The following is a 17,260-nucleotide window of genomic DNA, read 5'->3' as shown; positions in this document are numbered from 1 at the left end:
GTTATGGAGCTCTCCATTAAGACTTCCCTCAGCGCAGAAAAACTCCAACTGACCGCCAAACAAGCAGCATCCTTGAATTACTTACATGGAACCTGCTGGAAGAAGCCGAGAGGGCGAAACCTAGGGTCTGGCTTGCCGCCTGTTTTCATATCTCATGAGCTTGTTTATCCCGCACCTTGCCGTTAATGCACGTCGAGATGAGCAGTAACTTCGCGCACCTCGACGTGCAGTTACGTCAGTGCTTTGACAGTTAACCGTCGCGCAGCGCTACACCGCAGCGGCGGTTAACTGTGCAGGGTGTCTGCCCTGCATTCCCTGTTGCCGATCAGCAGTTAACCCCTTTGATGAGGCAGTCTATTCCGATCGCCACATTTAAGGAGTTTAGCGCAGATCAGCAGCCCCCACGTGAAATCACGGGGCTGGCGATGGTACCTATGGCAACCGGACACCAGACAATGGCTTCTGGGCTGCCATGTACCGAAGCCTATGAGGACCAGCCAAAGGCTGGTCGTGGTAGGCTTCCTGTCAGTGTGACTGTCACGTCACAATGACAGTTGGAATACATTACACTACGTAGGTAGTGTAATGTATTCCAGCAGCGATCAGAGCTGCAAGTCTAAAAGTCCCCTAGTGGGACAAGTAAAAAAAGTAAAAGAATGAATAAAAATATTTTAAAAATAAAAGTTATAAGTGACAAACAAGAACTGCTTTTTTTTCCTATAAGAAGTCTTTCATTATAGGAAAAAAAATGAACACGTAAAAAAAAAAGTACACATATTTGGTATCACCGCGTTCGGAACGACTCCAACTGTAAAACTGTAATATTATTTTTCCCACACGGTGAACACCGCAAATAAAATAAACGAAAAACAATGCCAGAATCACTATTTTTTGGTCACCACCCCTCCCAAAATATACAATAAAAAGTGATCAAAAAGTCGCATGTACGCCAAAATGGTACCAATAAACTACATCCCGTCCTGGAAAAAACAAGCCCTTTTTAAATGAATAAAAATAAATTTTCTAAATAAGTTATTTTATTGCGCAAACGCTGCAAAATGTAAAAACAACGATATACATTTAGTATCACCGTAATGGTATCGACCCGCAAAATAAAATATAATGGTCATTTATAGCCCAGGGTAAACGCCGTAAAAAATAAATAAAAAACATGGTCAGAATTGATGGTTTTTGGTCACCGTGCTTGCCGAAAAAAGTCATAAAAAGTGATCAACAAAATCGCATGTACCCAAAAATGGTACCAATGAAAACTACAGATTGAGGGCTTATTCTTTGCGGGACAAACAGCTCCAGTAGAGAAAAAATAAAAAAGTTCCGGCTCCCAGATTATGGCGATGCAAAATGTGCAGTGTTCCAAAAGCGGATAGGATCGGGCACCATTTATAAGTGCGACACTGATATCTGCGGATTATTAATTTACCCCATTATTATACCCGCTTATTATGCCCTGATGTACTCTGCCCAGCCTACATGTGCCCCCACATTATAAACTGAAATACCAGCAAAACGCCAGAGCTACTACCAAGCAAAATCTGCGCGCCCTAAAGCCAAATGCCACTCCCTCCCTTCTGAGCCCTACAGCGTGCCCAAACAGCCGTTTACGTCCACCGATATGGCATCGCCATACCCGGGAGAACCTGGTCAATATTTTATTCGTGATATTTGTGGCACAAACTGGGCACAACATATAGTGCACTAAAATGGCATATCAGTCGAAAAGTGTAATTTCCACTTTGCACCATCCGCTGCGCGTGAAACCTTTCACGCACCACGACTTAATAGCATGTCGTGGTGTGGGGGGGGGGTGATGTATGGAGCGTCTCTATGCACTGAGTCCGCGCCATAGGCTGCGGTTGTCAGCTGTGTATTACAGCTGACACCCGGGACTAACGGACAGAAACAGCGATCACGCTGTTACAGGAGCATGTAAAAATGACAATATACTGCAATACATTAGTATTGCAGTGTATTTTACAAATGATCTAACGATCGCTGGTTCAAGTCTCCTATGTGTAAAATGTGTAAAAATGTGTAAAAACAAAAGTAAATAGTTATTATTAGTAGAAAAAATTAAATAAATATTTAAAGTCCAAAAAAAACCTAAAGTAATTTCTCTAAAGTAATGTAAAAAAAATACACAAAATTGGTATCGCTGCGTCCGTAAAAGTCCAAACTATTAGAATATACCATAATTTAACTCACACGGTGAACGCAGTGAAAAATAAAGAATTTAAAATGGCAAAATCGCAGATTTTCGGTCACCTTGGCGCTACCAAAAATTTTTATAAAAAGTGCTAAAACAGTTGTATGTACCAAAAAATGGTACCAATAAAAACTACAGCTCGTCCCGCAAAAAATAAGCCCTCACACCGCTCTATTGACGGAAAAATAAAAAAAGTTATGGCTCTCGGAATGCGGGGAGGGAAAAGTGAGAAAGAAAAAGCAAAACATGGATCAGTCCGGAAAGGGTTAATTGCTTTCTAATGAAAAAGCATTTATGACCACATGTGGGGTATAGCCGTACTCGGGAGAAATTGCTTCCAATGTGACGCCCGTCGTGGAGGACAACAGTTGGTAGAACTATAGATGAATTGCATTTTGTATGTTTTACTTACAAGCAATTACCAAATAAGCAGCATTTTTAAATGCTTACATTAGCATTACCGGTCCACAGGGCAGAGCAAGGGAAGAGATTAGTCATTGCCCTACTCCATAGTACTGGCATAAGCAGCAACGCCATGCCTTGCAGAGGACATCCACCAGAATAACAGCATTTTTATGCTGCCAGTCCCATCCCACAACAAAAGTATTTTGCGAATATAGTTACCATACAAAACGTCTGTGTATATACTCCACATCATAGAAACTATTTGGCCAAAGGTGGAGGTCCACTTTTAGATTAAAGAAGCACTTCAGAATGCGTCACAACCTGAATGGTAAGTTGGACAGCTGGAAAGACTGCCCTTATATAACTATAGCACTAACCTGAGGTATTCAGAGCACTCACCTCTTCAGGCAAATGTGAGGAGATAAATAGTGCGAGCCTCCCTCAACACAGATGGGAATGGCAAGTACATAAATGGGAAACAAACTAACTCCACCATCTTGTTCTATACTCCATTTTGGTGCTTAAAGAAATATATTTCAACACCACCAATCACGCAATCCACAACGAAGAACGAGGTGTATGCTACCCCTGGACTGGCTGGATTTGAAGCCCAAGATATAGTGTTGGTTGTTTAGTCTTCTGCTCTATAAACCCACTTGTCTAATGATGGGGCCCCCCAGAGCGGTATTGCTTGGGGGGGGGGGGGCATGATGGCATAGGGGCATTCATGTTATCAATTTTATTGCTGGTTCATTTAATTTGTATATTTTTTGTTAGGTGGTTTGGTCTGTTTCCCCCATATTTTGCAGTTGGTACTTACCTACCTTTTCCAGAAGATTCTGATATTCTGCCCAGCTCCTGGTTACTGTCGCTGATTGGTTGTCTACTTACCTGGGAGATTCTGGAAGCTTCCATTCTTCTGCCCAGCACCTGGACTTCGTCGCTGATTGGCCGTTCAGTCTGAAGGCAGGAAGATTTTGCTTTAAAAAAAAAAAAAAAAAAAAAACAGCTTTCCCGCAGTTTCTGTCAGTTCCAGATTTCCTAGGACCAGCGTCCCCACCCTGCCTCCCAATTTTATTTAATTTCTGCTTGTCGCAATGTCTTATTAGTGGGGTTTTTGTCTCCCAGCTATTGCTGGGTGGACTGAGTGTTAAACTGGTTTATTATTATTGTGATTTTTAATTTAGAATGGTTTTAATTATTTATTTAGTTCAAGTATCAATATCTTTTGGTAACCCTTAATAAAAACATTGCGGCCTTTTTATCCACATATTTTGCCTGGTGTCTTTAATTCGGTTTATGAATGTATGAATTTGTGCCTTGTGCCATCATGGAGGGTGCGTGCCATTAATGCTACACAGCAGGTGACATGTTTCACGTCACCTTATTGTAAGCTTCTGCTTAACCCCTTCAGGACACAGCCGGCTTTGGCCTCGTGGACACAGATGATTTCTTCAAATCTGACGTGTGTCACTTTGTGTGGTAATAACTCTGGAATGCTTTCACCTATCCAACCGATTCTGAGATTGTTTTCTCGTGACATATTGTACTTTGTTAGTGAAAAAATTTGGTCGATAAATTCAATATTTATTTGTGAAAAACTTCAAATTTTAGCAAAAACTTGCAAAAATTAGCATTTTTCTAAATTAAAATGTATTTGCTTGTAAAACAGATAGTAATACCACACAAAATAGTTACTAGTTAACATCCTCCATGTCTAAGTTATATTTGCATCGGTTTTTTTTCACGTCCTTTTATTTTTCTAGGACGTTACAAGGCTTAGAACTTTAGCAGCAATTTCTCATATTTTCAAGAAAATTTCAAAAGGCTATTTTTTCAGGGACCAGTTCAGTTCTGAAGTGGCTTTGAGGGCCTTATATACTAGAAAGTCCACATAAATCACCATTTTTAAAACTGCACCCCTCAAAGTATTCAAAACCACATTCTGAAAGTATTTTAACCCTTTAGGCGTTTCACAGGAATTAAGGCAGAGTAGAGGTGAAATTTACAAATTTCATTTTTTTTGCCGAAATTCATTTGTAATTAAAAAAAAAATAAAAAAATATGTAACACAGAAGGTTTTACCAGGGAAACGCAACTCAATATTTATTGCCCAGGTTCTTCAGTTTTTAGAAATATAAAACATGTGGCCCTAGTGTCCTAATGGACCGAAACACCGGCTTCAGAAGCAAACGAGCACCTAGAGGAGTTTGGGGCCTCCTTTTTTTAGGAATATATTTTAGGCACCATGTCAGGTTTGAAGAGGTCTTGTGGTACCTAAACAGTCGAAACCCCCCAAAAGTGACCCCATTTTGGAAACTACACCCCTCAAGGCATTTTTCTAGGGGTATAGTTAGCATTTTGACCCCACAGTTTTTTTTTTGCAGAATTTAGTGGAATTAGTCTGTGAAGATGAAAATCACCTTTTTTTCTGTGGAAACAGAATTTTTAAAATTTTACAAGGAATAAAAGGAGAAAAAAGCACCCCAACATTTGTAAAGACATTGTTCCCGATTATGGTAATACCCCATATGTGGTAATAAACTGCTGTTTGGACCCACAGCAGTGCTCAGAGTGGAAGGAGCGCCTTTTGGATTTGGGAGCGCAGATTTTGCTGGATTGGTTTTCAGTGCCATGTCGGGTTTGCAGCGCCCCGGAGGGACCAAAACAGTGGAAACACCCCAAAAGTGACCCTATTTTGGAAACTACAAGCCTCAAGGAATTTTTTCTAGGGGTATAGTGAGCATTTTGACCCCACAGGATCTTTTTTCGACCTAAGGGGACCAAAAAAACAGCGATTTTGGCGCTTTAAATTCTTTATTTCTTACAGCGTTCACCGTGCGCAATAAACTACGTTTTAATTTATTCTGCGGGTCGGTACGATTACGGCGATACATATGTGTATAGTTTTTTTTAAGTTTTGCAGCGTTTGCACAATAAAATTACGTTTCTATACAATAATTTATTTTCTGAGATCTAACTTTTTTTATTTTTTAGTCCAAAAAGCTGTGGGAGGTCTTGTCTTTTGCGGGACGGGTTGTAGTTTTTATTGGTACTATTTTGGGGTAAATGCAACTTTTTGATCACTTTTTATTCTATATCTTGGGAGGGGTGGTGACCAAAAAATAGCGATGCTGACATAGTCTTCCGTTTATTTTGTTTGCTGCGTTCACCGTGCGGAAAAAATAACAGTTTCATAGTTTGTGTCGTTACGAACACGGTGATACCAAATATGTGTACTTCTTTTTAATGGTTTCATTTTTTTCCTATAACAATTATAGGAAAACAAAAACGTTTATTTTTACACTTTTATAAACGTTACTTTTTACACTTTTTTTTTTGTTTATTAACTTTTTACACTTTCTTTTTTTTTACCTGCAGCTCTGATCGCCGCTAGAATACAATACACTACCTAGGTAGTGTAACGTATTCCAACTGTCAGTGTGACGTCACAGTCACTGACAGTAAGGCCGTATTTACACGAGCGTGTGCGTTTTGCGCGCGCAAAAGGTACTTAACAGATCCATGTGTCAGCCGCGTATGATGCGTGGCTGCGTGATTTTCGCTCTGTTTGTAAACAGAAAAGCACGTGGTGCTTTTCTGTTTTCATTCATACTTTTTACTGCTGTTGCGCGAATCACGCACGTCACACGGAAGTGCTTCCGTTTGCTGCGCGTGATTTTCACGCACCCATTGACTTCAATGGGTGCGTGATGCCCGAACAACGCACAAATATAGGACAGGTCGTGAGTTTTACGCAGCGGACACACTCTGCGTAAAACTCACGGACAGTCTGCATGGCCCCATAGACTAACATAGGTCCGTGCGAGGCGCGTGAAAATCACGCGCGTTGCACGGACGTATATCACGTTTGTCTAAATAAGCCCTAAGTCTACGAGGACCAGCCAGAGGCTGGTCCTCATAGGCTTCAAAACATGGCAGGCCCGGAGGCCGTTGCCTGGCCTCCGGATGCCACAACAAGCATCAGCAACCCCCACAATTGCATGGGGGCTACAAACCCCCTAAATGTGGCGATAGCAATCGAGCACCACATTGAACGGGTTAATTGCCGAAATCAGCGGCGACAAGCCGCAGATTGGCAACACTGGAGTGTCAGCTGTCGGGGACAGCTGATCTCCCAGTTCCCAGTGCACACCTTGTCGCAGACAGTGCATCAGGAACAACACAGTGACTTCCTGTCACTCTGACAGGAAGCCTTTCAGGACCAGCCAAGGGTTCGTCCTGATGGGCTTCCGCCCATGGCAGACATGGAAGCCATGCTAACTATCGGCAAACCCTGCGATTTCGGACCGGGGTCTGCCGATATGCTAGAAACCCCTAAAATTCGGCGATTGCAACCGATCACCGAATTTAAGGGGTTAATTCGCCGATATCAGCGGCAAAGGACCATTGCCCGGCAAGAGTGGAGTGTCAGCTGTCGGCGACAGCTGACCTCCCGATTCCCGGCGCACACGGTCGCCGACAGTGTGCACCGGAAACAACTCAGTAACTGTACGTCCTCGTGCGGGAAGTAACCTCCCGCGACAACGTTTAGTTACGGACTCGTGTGGGTAGGGATTAAGCAATAAATTATCTTAGAAATTTGAACCAATTGTTTCACAGATTTTTCATCCGAGACAATGTACTGCTTCTTATCTCCCTGCCACAGAGCAACAAAAGTACCAGCATTCCCATGTACCACACATCGCTCTATGGACTCACGCCATGAAAGGGTTCTGCCAGAAAGCCTATAGTAAGGAACAGTAAACTTGCCTTCAGGAGCGCGACATCCCATGTGAGATGATCTGTGCACTCACTCATCAAGAAGTCTACGGACCCCAAAGGCAGTAAGACTTAAAACAACAAAGCCATATTTACCAACAGACTATTAACCCCTTCAGGACTGAGCCTGTTTTGGCCTTCAGGAGGAAGCAGATTTTTCAAATCTGACATGTGTCACTTTATGTGGTAATAACTTTGGAATGCTTTTACCTAAGTGATTCTAAGATTGTTTTCTCGTGACATATTGTACTTTATGTTAGTGAAAAAATTTGGTCGATAAATTCAATATTTATTTGTAAAAAAAACACCAAGATTTAGAGAAAATTTGCAATTAGCATTTTTCTAAATTTAAATGTATCTACTTGTAAAACAGATAGTAATACCACACAAAATACTTACTAGTTAACATTTCCCATATGTCTACTTTATATTTGCATCGTTTTTTGAACGTCCTTTTATTTTTCTAGGACGTTACAAAGCTTAGAACTTTAGCAGCAATTTCTCATATTTTCAAGAAAATCTACTTCTCAAAAAACTTAGAAATGTTTAATTTTTACAAGAAATAAAGGAGAAAAAATACCCCAACATATGTAAAGCAATTTCTTCCGATTATAGAAATACCCCATATGTGGTAATAAACTGCTGTTTGGACCCACAGCAGGGCTCAAAAGAGAAGGAGCATCATTGGGATGAAAACCGTGGAAACCACCCAAAAGTGACCCCATTTTGGAAACTACACCCCTCAAGGAATTTTTGTAGGGGTAAAGTTAGCATTTTGACCCCACAGTTGTTTTGCTGAATTCATTGGAATTAGTCTGTAAAGGTAAAAATCTACTTTTTTTTTCTGAAGAAAGGTAGCCATTTTACATTTTTACAAGGAATAAAAGGAGAAAAAGCACCCCAACATTTGTAACACAATTTCTCCCGATTACATAAATACGCCATACGTGGTAATAAACTGCTGTTTGGACCCATAGCGGGGCTTAGAAGGGAAGGAGCGCTATTTGGCTTTTGGAGCTAAAATTTTGCTGAAATGGTTTTTGGGTGTCATGTCGCATTTGCAAAGCCCCTGAGAGACCAAAACAGTGGAAAACCCCCAAAAGTGACAAATTTGGGAAACTACACCCCTTAAGGAATCTATCTAGGGGTATAGTGAGCATTTAGACCCCACAGGTCTTTGCAGAATTTATTAGAATTAGGCGGTGAAAATTAATATCAACATTATTTCCACTAAAAGGTTGGATTTTTTTCTATTTCACAAAGGATAAAAGGAGGAAAAAGCAACCCAACATTTGTAAAGCAATTTCTCAGAGTACGGCTATACCCAACATGTGGTCATAAATGTTTTTTTCATTAGAAAGTAGTTAACCCTTTCCGGACTGATCCATGTTTTGCTTTTTCTTTTTTGTTTTTCCTACCCCGCTTTCCGAGAGCCATAACTTTTTTTTTTCTGTTAATAGAGTGCTGTGAGGGCTTATTTTTTGCGGGACGAGCTGTTGTTTTTATTGGCACCATTTTTTTGCTACATACAACTTTTTGCACATTTTTTTATTACATTTTTTGGTAGAGCCAAGGTGACCAAAAAACAGCGATTTTGCAGTTTTAAATTCTTTATTTTTCAATGCGTTCACCGTGCGAGTTAAATAATGGTATATTGTAATCGTTTGGACTTTTACAGACACAGCGATACCAATTGTGTATTTTCTACATTACTTTAGAGAAAAAAAAAAAATGTGAAAATGTTTTCTTTTTGGACTTTAAATCTAACATTTTTTTTCACTAATAATAACTATTTACTTTTGTTTTTACACATTTTATTAGTCCCCATAGGGGACTTGAACCAGCAATCAATAGATCGCTGTTACAATACTAATGTATTGCAGTATATGGTCATTTTTACAGGCTCCTGTGAGGGTATGTTCACACGGCCTATTTTCGGGCCGTAAACGCCCGAAAAATCGGAAGTAGAATGCCTCCAAACACGTGGCCATTGATTTCAATGGGAAAATGGTGTTCCGTTCCGACGGAGCGTTTTTCGCGGCGTTTTTTTTACGCGTAAAAAAACAGCCGTGAAAAAGAAGTGCAGGTCACTTCTTGGGACGCTTTTGGAGCCATTTTTCATTGACTATCGAAAAAAGCTCCAAAAACGGCCGTGAAAAACGTGAGTGGCTTGAAAAACGTCTGAAAATCAGGAGCTGTTTTCCCTTGAAAACAGCTCCGCATTTTGAGACGTTTTTGAGTTTGCGTGTGAACATAGCCTGACAGCGTGATCGCGGTTTCTGTCCGTCAGTGCCGGGTGTCAGCTGTAATACATGCAATACCTGCAGCGTATGGCACGGGCTCAGCGTGTGAGCCCACTCCATACATCACCCCCCCCCCCCACACACACACACACACATCATGACATGCTATTAAGTCGTGGTGCGCGAAGGGTTTAATGCGCAGCGGATGGTGCAGAGTGAAAATTACAATTTTCCACTGATGTGCCATTTTAGTGCACTATATGTTGTGCCCAGTTTCTGCCACAAATACCTCATAAAATATTAACCGGGTTCTCCCGGGTATGACGATGCCATATCTGTGGGCGTAAACGGCTGTTTGGGCAAGCTGCAGGGCTCAGAAGGAAGGGACGCCATTTTGCTTTCGGAGTGCAGATTTTCCTTGGTTGTAATTCTGTTTGCCGTTTTGCTAGTATTTCAGTTTATAATGTGGTGGCATATGTAATCTGTGCGGAGAACATCAGGGCATAATAAGAGGGTATAATAATGGGGTAAATAAATAATAATCCGCAGATATGTGGCCAGTGTCGCACTGATAAATGGCGCCCGATCTTATCCGCTTTTGGAACAATCTGCACATTTTGCATCGCTATATTCTGAGAGCCGGAACTTTTTTATTTTTTCACCACCGGAGCTGTGTGAGGGCTTATTTGTTGCGGGACAATCTGTAGTTTTCACTTGTACCATTTTGGGGTACATGCAATTTTTTTGATCACTTTTTATTACATTTTTCGGCAAGCAGGGTGACCAAAAACCATCAATTCTGACAATGTTTTTTTTTTCTTTTTTTACGGCGTTCACCCTGGGCTATAAGTTACCATTTTACTTTTTCTGCGGTTCGGTACGATTACGGCGATACCATATGTATATAGTTTTTTTTCTTACATTTTGCAGCGTTTGCGCAATAAAATCACTTATTTATAAAATAAATTATTTTTTGTGTCACCATATTCTGAGAGCCATAACTTTTTTTTATTTTTCAGTCAAAAAAGCTGTGTAAGGGCTTGTTTTTTGCGGGACGGGTTGTAGTTTTTATTGGTACTATTTTGGCGTACATGCGACTTTTTGATCAGTTTTTATTGTATATTTTGTGAGGGGTGGTGACCAAAAAAAATAGTGATTCTGGAATTGTTTTTCGTTTATTTGCAGTGTTCACCGTGCGGGAGAAATAATATTCTAAGCATCGGATAGAGTGGTGTTAAGAACGCGGCCACTGGTCTCCAGCGTAGTGAAAACGTGTTCGGTGGAGTGATGAATCACTATTCTCTACCTGACAGTCTAATGGACGAGTCTGGGATTGGTGAATGCCGGGAGAACTTTACTTTCCTGACTGCATTGTACCAACTGTAAAGTTTGGTGGAGGAGGGATAATACTATGGGGTTGTTTTTCAGGGCATAAAGGAAGGTCCATAAAAGGCATATATAGAAAGAAAAAAGGAGATCTTCCAGCACATCATTAAAAAGGTATAAATTTATTCAGCAGACAAAAGAGGAAAAACATTAGGCGATACACTTTCCCCCAGCCTTTATTCCTCTTAGGGCTTGTTCACACATAGCGGAATGGCTGCGTATATTCTGAACGGAAAATACGCAGCAGAATACAGTAGCAGCAAAGTGGCTGAGACTCAACAAGTCTCATCCACACGTTGCGTAAAATTTCCGACCAGAAATTGACCTGCGGTGCGTATTTTTAGTGCCGCAGCATGTCAATTCCTGCTGCTGAAAATTTACTCAATTGCTGCGTTTTTCAGAGGAGATGTCACCATTTCCCAACATTGAAAAAAACGCCGCAAAATCCGCAGCATTTTCTTAAGAAAAAAAATGCAGGAAATGTGCGGTTTTTCGGCAGCGGAAATCCTGCTCGTTTCTGCAGAAATTTTCAGCAGCAATTCTGTTACGTGTGGACAAGCCCTTACATCGCTAGAAGGATATGGCCGTCTCAGAAAGGATTCTTTCAATGTGGAGGCAGCAGATGCAATGTCTGTAGATATGGACTTAAAACGAAAGATTTTTCCCCCAAAAAAAAACGGTTATAAAGTTGATGCGTCTATGAATTGTGATACGCATAATGTGGTTTATGCCATCAATTGTATTAAATGCAATTTGACATATATAGGCTGCACAATCAGAAAATTAAAAATCTGGATAGTGGAACATATAGCGGAACACGAAAAAAAACCTCAAGTAATACCACTGGTGCTGCCAAACACGGTAGCTCCCTTGAAGTTTTCAGACTTCATGGATTAGAATACGTGAAAAGGCCAGTAAGGGGAGGGGACTGGAGGAAACCCCTTCTTAATAGGGCAGTATATTCAATTTTACAACTACAAACCACATTTCCTAAAGGTCTCATGGGGAGGAGACCTGCTTTATTTTTATTAAACGACTTATAATCCATATATATATATATATATATATATATATATATATATATATATATATAACGCTAAAACGGTATTCTGGCTTTTTACTTTGTTCTAAATTCAATGAATTTCCTTTCTATTTACACCATATGTATACTATATATGTAAAATGGCATTTATGTAGCCATAAGTCAGTATAGGATTTATAGATAGCTTGCTTGATCACATTGGAAGTGTGAACAAGCGTTAAGCAATAAGACAATTGTGCATGATTTGAACCTGTGTAGGGTTTAACATCAGGAGCAGTCAGGATTGGTTGATCATGCTTTTAAGGCCTTATTCACACGAATGTATATTACGCGTCGCACAGACCTATGTAAGTGAATGGGGCCATTCAGACAGTCCGTGATTTTCACGCAGCTCACGACATGTCCTATACTTGGGCGTTTTCCACGCATCACGCACCCATTGAAGTCAAAGGGTGCGTGAAACTCCCGCATGGCACACGAAAGCACTTCCGTGTGATTTGCGTGATTCGCGCTAGAGTAGTAAAATAAATGAAACAAGAAAAGCACCTCCTGCTTTTAGGTTTGTAAACATAAAAACAGTGTCTTCACGCTGCCATATGTGCGGAAATCACGCAGGCACGAACCACATACTGATGCCACACGGAACTTTTGCGCGCGCAAAACGTACACGTTCGTGTGAATAAGGCCTAAAATACATGCATTAGTTTAGGGACGTACGCTATAAAAACAGTTCTGTTCGAAACACGTAAGCGTCTACACGCCAAACCTGTGCTCCGTCTAAGAATTTTAATTATGTCTGCCGAATAAATTTGGACCTTTTTAAGGATGTGCTTGAAGATCCCCATTTTTCCTTCTGTATATGGTTATTTCTTCTTCACCTGCAAGCTCCCCTCCGCTATTAATGAACTACAAGTACCCCAAAGATGTCTGCACATTTTGCATTTGCTTCTCTTTTTTTTTTTTTTTACTAGTCCATAAAGGCATGGTTGAGTGTGTTTGGTGTTGAAGAACTTGACTGGCCCGCACAGAGCCCTGACCTCAGCCCCATCATACACCTTTGGGATGAACCAGAATGGAGATTGCGAGCCAGGACCTCTCATCCAAAATCAGTGTCTGACCTCACAGGCGAAAACAGCTCCTAATTTTCAGATGGTTTTGTAGCAACTCGCGTTTCACTGCTTATTTTACGGCCGTTTTTGGAGCGGTTTTTCAATGGAGTCAATGAAAAACGGCTCTAAACACGTCCCAAGAAGTGACATGCACTTCTTTTTCGTGGGCGTTTTTTACGCGCCGTATTTTGACAGTGACGCGGAAAATTAAGCCACGTGGGAACAGAACACCGTAAATCCCATTGCAAGCAATGGGCAGATGTTTGTAGGCGTAATGGAGCCGTATTTTCAGGCGTAATACGCCCGAATTACGTCTGAAAACACTGCGTGTGTACATACCCTGAGGGTATGTTCACACGCTTACTAAAAAACATCTGAAAATACGGAGTGGTTTTCAAGGGAAAACAGCTCCTGATTTTCAGCCGTTTTTTTTTTTTTTTTATCAACTCGCGTTTTTTGAGCCGTTTTTCTATAGAGTCTATGAAAAAAGGCTCAAGAAGTGACATGCACTTTTTTTTTTTGCAGGCGTTTTTGTACTCGGCAGTTTTGAAAAAAAACGGCCTGTCTGAACAGAACGCCGTTTTTCCCATTAAAATCAATGGGAGATGTTTGGAGGCGTTCTGCTTCCGATTATTCTTCCGTTTATGGGCCGAATATAAGCCATGTTCAAAAAAGGCTGCCTGCCGGCAGAAATAAGCCCTGTTTTCCAACCATTATTAAAGAGTAAAAATAAAATAAAAAAGTCTTTATTCAATTTGCAACAAGGACAGACTACATGAAATTTAAAAGTTAATGTCCATTTCTGACAGCAATTAGCACAGTGCCAGACGTAAGAGCTCTGTCTAGAAAGGGTTAAGTACCACAACCACAGAGCGCTAGTTATTAGTTAGATTCAAAGGTGTCAATAGGACAATTATTAAAATAAAGGTAGAAGCCCCCCCGACATGTTTCGCTACGTCATTGGCCCCGATACCCCTGAGGACGCTACATCGTAGCGAAACATGTCGGGGGGGCTTCTACCTTTATTTTAATAATTGTCCTATTGACACCTTTGAATCTAACTAATAACTAGCGCTCTGTGGTTGTGGTACTTAACCCTTTCTAGACAGAGCTCTTACGTCTGGCACTGTGCTAATTGCTGTCAGAAATGGACATTAACTTTTAAATTTCATGTAGTCTGTCCTTGTTGCAAATTGAATAAAGACTTTTTTATTTTATTTTTACTCTTTAATAATGGTTGGAAAACAGGGCTTATTTCTGCCGGCAGGCAGCCTTTTTTGAATTTAACTGTTGCACGCCCACCAACTATTGAGGTCCGCTCCATTGTATTTTTTTTTAATATAAGCCATGTGCACATACCCTTAAAATCAATTAGTAGCGCTACAAAAAGTCTCAGTGTAGCCCTGGCATAAAGGAGTTTCTGGGGCTCAAACCTGCAGACTGGCGCATACAAAACACACCCTTTAAACACCGGTCCTGTGGTCTGTGTTTAAATTGCTGAAGTGATGACGTGCTGTACAGATGTATGACGGATGCAGCTAATCGTCCCCCGCAGTGGTCACATGCCGCACATACTGTGATCTTTTTTTTTAAACCTGTAAAAGGATTTTAAACTTTATTTATTTAAAAAAAACCTTTTAAGAACTGTAATAAGTAGCAGTTCACGACCATAAAGTATTGCCTCAATTACAAATGGGAGCTTCCAATAATAATCTACAAGTCTATGGGCAATATCAAGCACCCAGCCTTCGCCTTAGAGGTCAATGCCAACACAATACACATGGTAACCACCTGCGTGTGCACCACATTAACCAAAATAAAGAATAGTATAGACCGCGCTAAATGCTCCCGAGCTTGTCATCAGGTCACTGCAGCGTGTGAAGGGAACATTTCCAATAATAATGTAATATACTTTTCTTAGTTATGCACTTCTCGAACAATTCCAAACTGGGGCATCATTTATATACAAAGTTGTTTTTTTTTGGTGGGGACAACTAGTGAATCCTGTAAGAACAAAACTTGCGTAGGAACTGTGAAAGTACTGACACTCCCTGCCACATACCAGGGCTGAATACCACCCTCACATACACAACATACTGTACTTTGCTCTGCACGGTTGACAATATCCATTGTCTTCAAACGCTAAAGGTACCTGATCTCGAAAGCTACACTTATCACCTGGTTGACCTTTTCATTGCTGGTCACTTTCAGCTAATTATTACTTTTCAGACATTATGTAATACAATAAAATTCCAATACTCCGGCACAGATCCAAAAGATAATCTGGAATCTTACAAAACAAGAAGCAGAAGACTGAGCAGAGATAAGAAATTAGGAATCTTCCCTGAGATCATCATCTGTAAATTTCTAGGACTGTCCAGTAATCTAGATTGTGTTATAATCTAAAAAATATGGCAGGTGGAGAGGAGAACATGCGCAATATGGCAGACGGCCATCCACTTGTCAATCTCAGGTGTATTATACCTGCCGCTTAATGCAGCACATGTATATAGTCTGCAGTAATGTGCCACACTTATTGGTGGCATATGCCTACTATCCTACATTACGCATCTTCCATGGTCATTAATAAGTCGCTGACTTGTTGCATGGTGAGGCACGGGATGTCGGTGAATGAGCCACCGTGCACACCTGTAATATTGACCTCCAAAAAACAACAACTCATCAGGACTACCACTCCCATGATACAGATTAACTTTCCTCTGACACATAGCTGTAAATTATAACAGATGGGTACAAAGTAGACAGATACACGAAGAGGATATAGGGATTGATAGATATAGATGATATGAGAGATAGATATAGAGAGAGAGATAGATATAGATAGGAGAGCGATAGATATAGAGAGAGAGAGAGAGAGAGAGAGAGCGATAGGGGAGCTATAGATGAGATAGATAGATAGATAGATAGATAGATAGATAGATAGATAGATAGATAGATATAGAATGATTTCTCGGCACAGAACTGTACGGAGCCGCTTCCATATGAAGTGTATCTGGCACCCACCTGACTGCCGCTCCCCTTACTGCACCTGACAAACTTTGCTTGGCTGGCAGCGCACTCACCTGACAGAGCGGCTGGTGTGGCGGAGGAGTGCCGGGAGGGAAACGCGCCGCTCCCGGGTGCAGCAGTGCAGCTCGCTGTGTGGGTTTCCAGTAGTCTTCATGATTCCTGCCCGACCCCTTTTTTTGCCTGTCTCCAGCCTCAGTGTTCTCCTCCTCCCGCCGCCTGACATCACTGGGTCCGCTCCCTCCGGCACACTCCCGCCCACTCCATAGTCAAACACTGACTAACGTCTCCTCCTCCTATCAGGCGGCACGGTGTGACCAGCGCCCAGCTCTGTGCCCGCAGGAGGAGAGGCGACAGGTTCTGGCGTGCAGTGTGGGTTCACTAGTCCTTCCTCCATTCGTTGTATCTTCAGCAATTTATGTCCTACGATCTAATCGTAACGATAATCGATGTGTAGAAATTGACTAATGATCGATTGTTTCCATATGTTATTCTCGTCCAATCAGAGTTCTGGTCGTTATGACCACATAGAGAAGCTACTATGATAGGGAATATTGGTATGATTGTAGCTATGTATTTCTGTATGTCACTGTGAAGCTGCGACCAATGTCATAATAATGTTGGATTAGGAGATTGATCTGATTGGGACCAAAATCCTTTTGTGTATGTGGAGTGTGACCGAAGCAGAGCTGGGTTTACCAGGGAATCCACATCCACAACTCTGGGTATTGCCTGCCATCTTTCCTTCCCTGCTGCCAAGTACTAATGAATCCACAGGGGAATAACTATAGGGACTGAGTGATTCTGCCTTATCGTGTAAACGATCGGTGAGGGTCTGAGTACCCAGATCAAAACTTCTGACATGTTTCTATGACATAACAAAAGTTTACTGAAAGTAGAGTCACTCTTTAAAGAGGCTCTGTCACCAGATTTTCAAACCCCTATCTCGTATTGCAGCAGATCGGCGCTGCAATGTAGATTACAGTAACGTTTTAATTTTTTTTTTAAACGAGCATTTTTGGCCAAGTTATGAGCATTTTTA

General features: G+C 41.2%; 1 protein-coding gene across 2 annotated transcripts in view; it reads right to left on the bottom strand.

Moving 5' to 3' along the window:
• The window catches only part of SGMS2 (sphingomyelin synthase 2), a 70,788-nt gene extending 54,175 nt beyond the window's left edge, over positions 1–16,613 (bottom strand). Inside the window, exon 1 of one of the 2 annotated variants that reach the window (XM_075860505.1) lies at positions 16,275–16,613. The gene's annotated coding sequence lies outside the window, so the exon portion shown is untranslated. Of the gene's footprint in view, positions 1–85; positions 424–16,274 lie in introns of those variants that run through there. The other variant, XM_075860506.1, reaches the window with a different exon arrangement.
• Positions 16,614–17,260: the final 647 nt, after the last annotated feature.

This window comes from Rhinoderma darwinii, chromosome 1, assembly GCF_050947455.1.
Source record: "Rhinoderma darwinii isolate aRhiDar2 chromosome 1, aRhiDar2.hap1, whole genome shotgun sequence".
NCBI lineage: Eukaryota > Metazoa > Chordata > Amphibia > Anura > Rhinodermatidae > Rhinoderma > Rhinoderma darwinii.
This window is presented reverse-complemented; position numbering and strand designations above follow the sequence as displayed.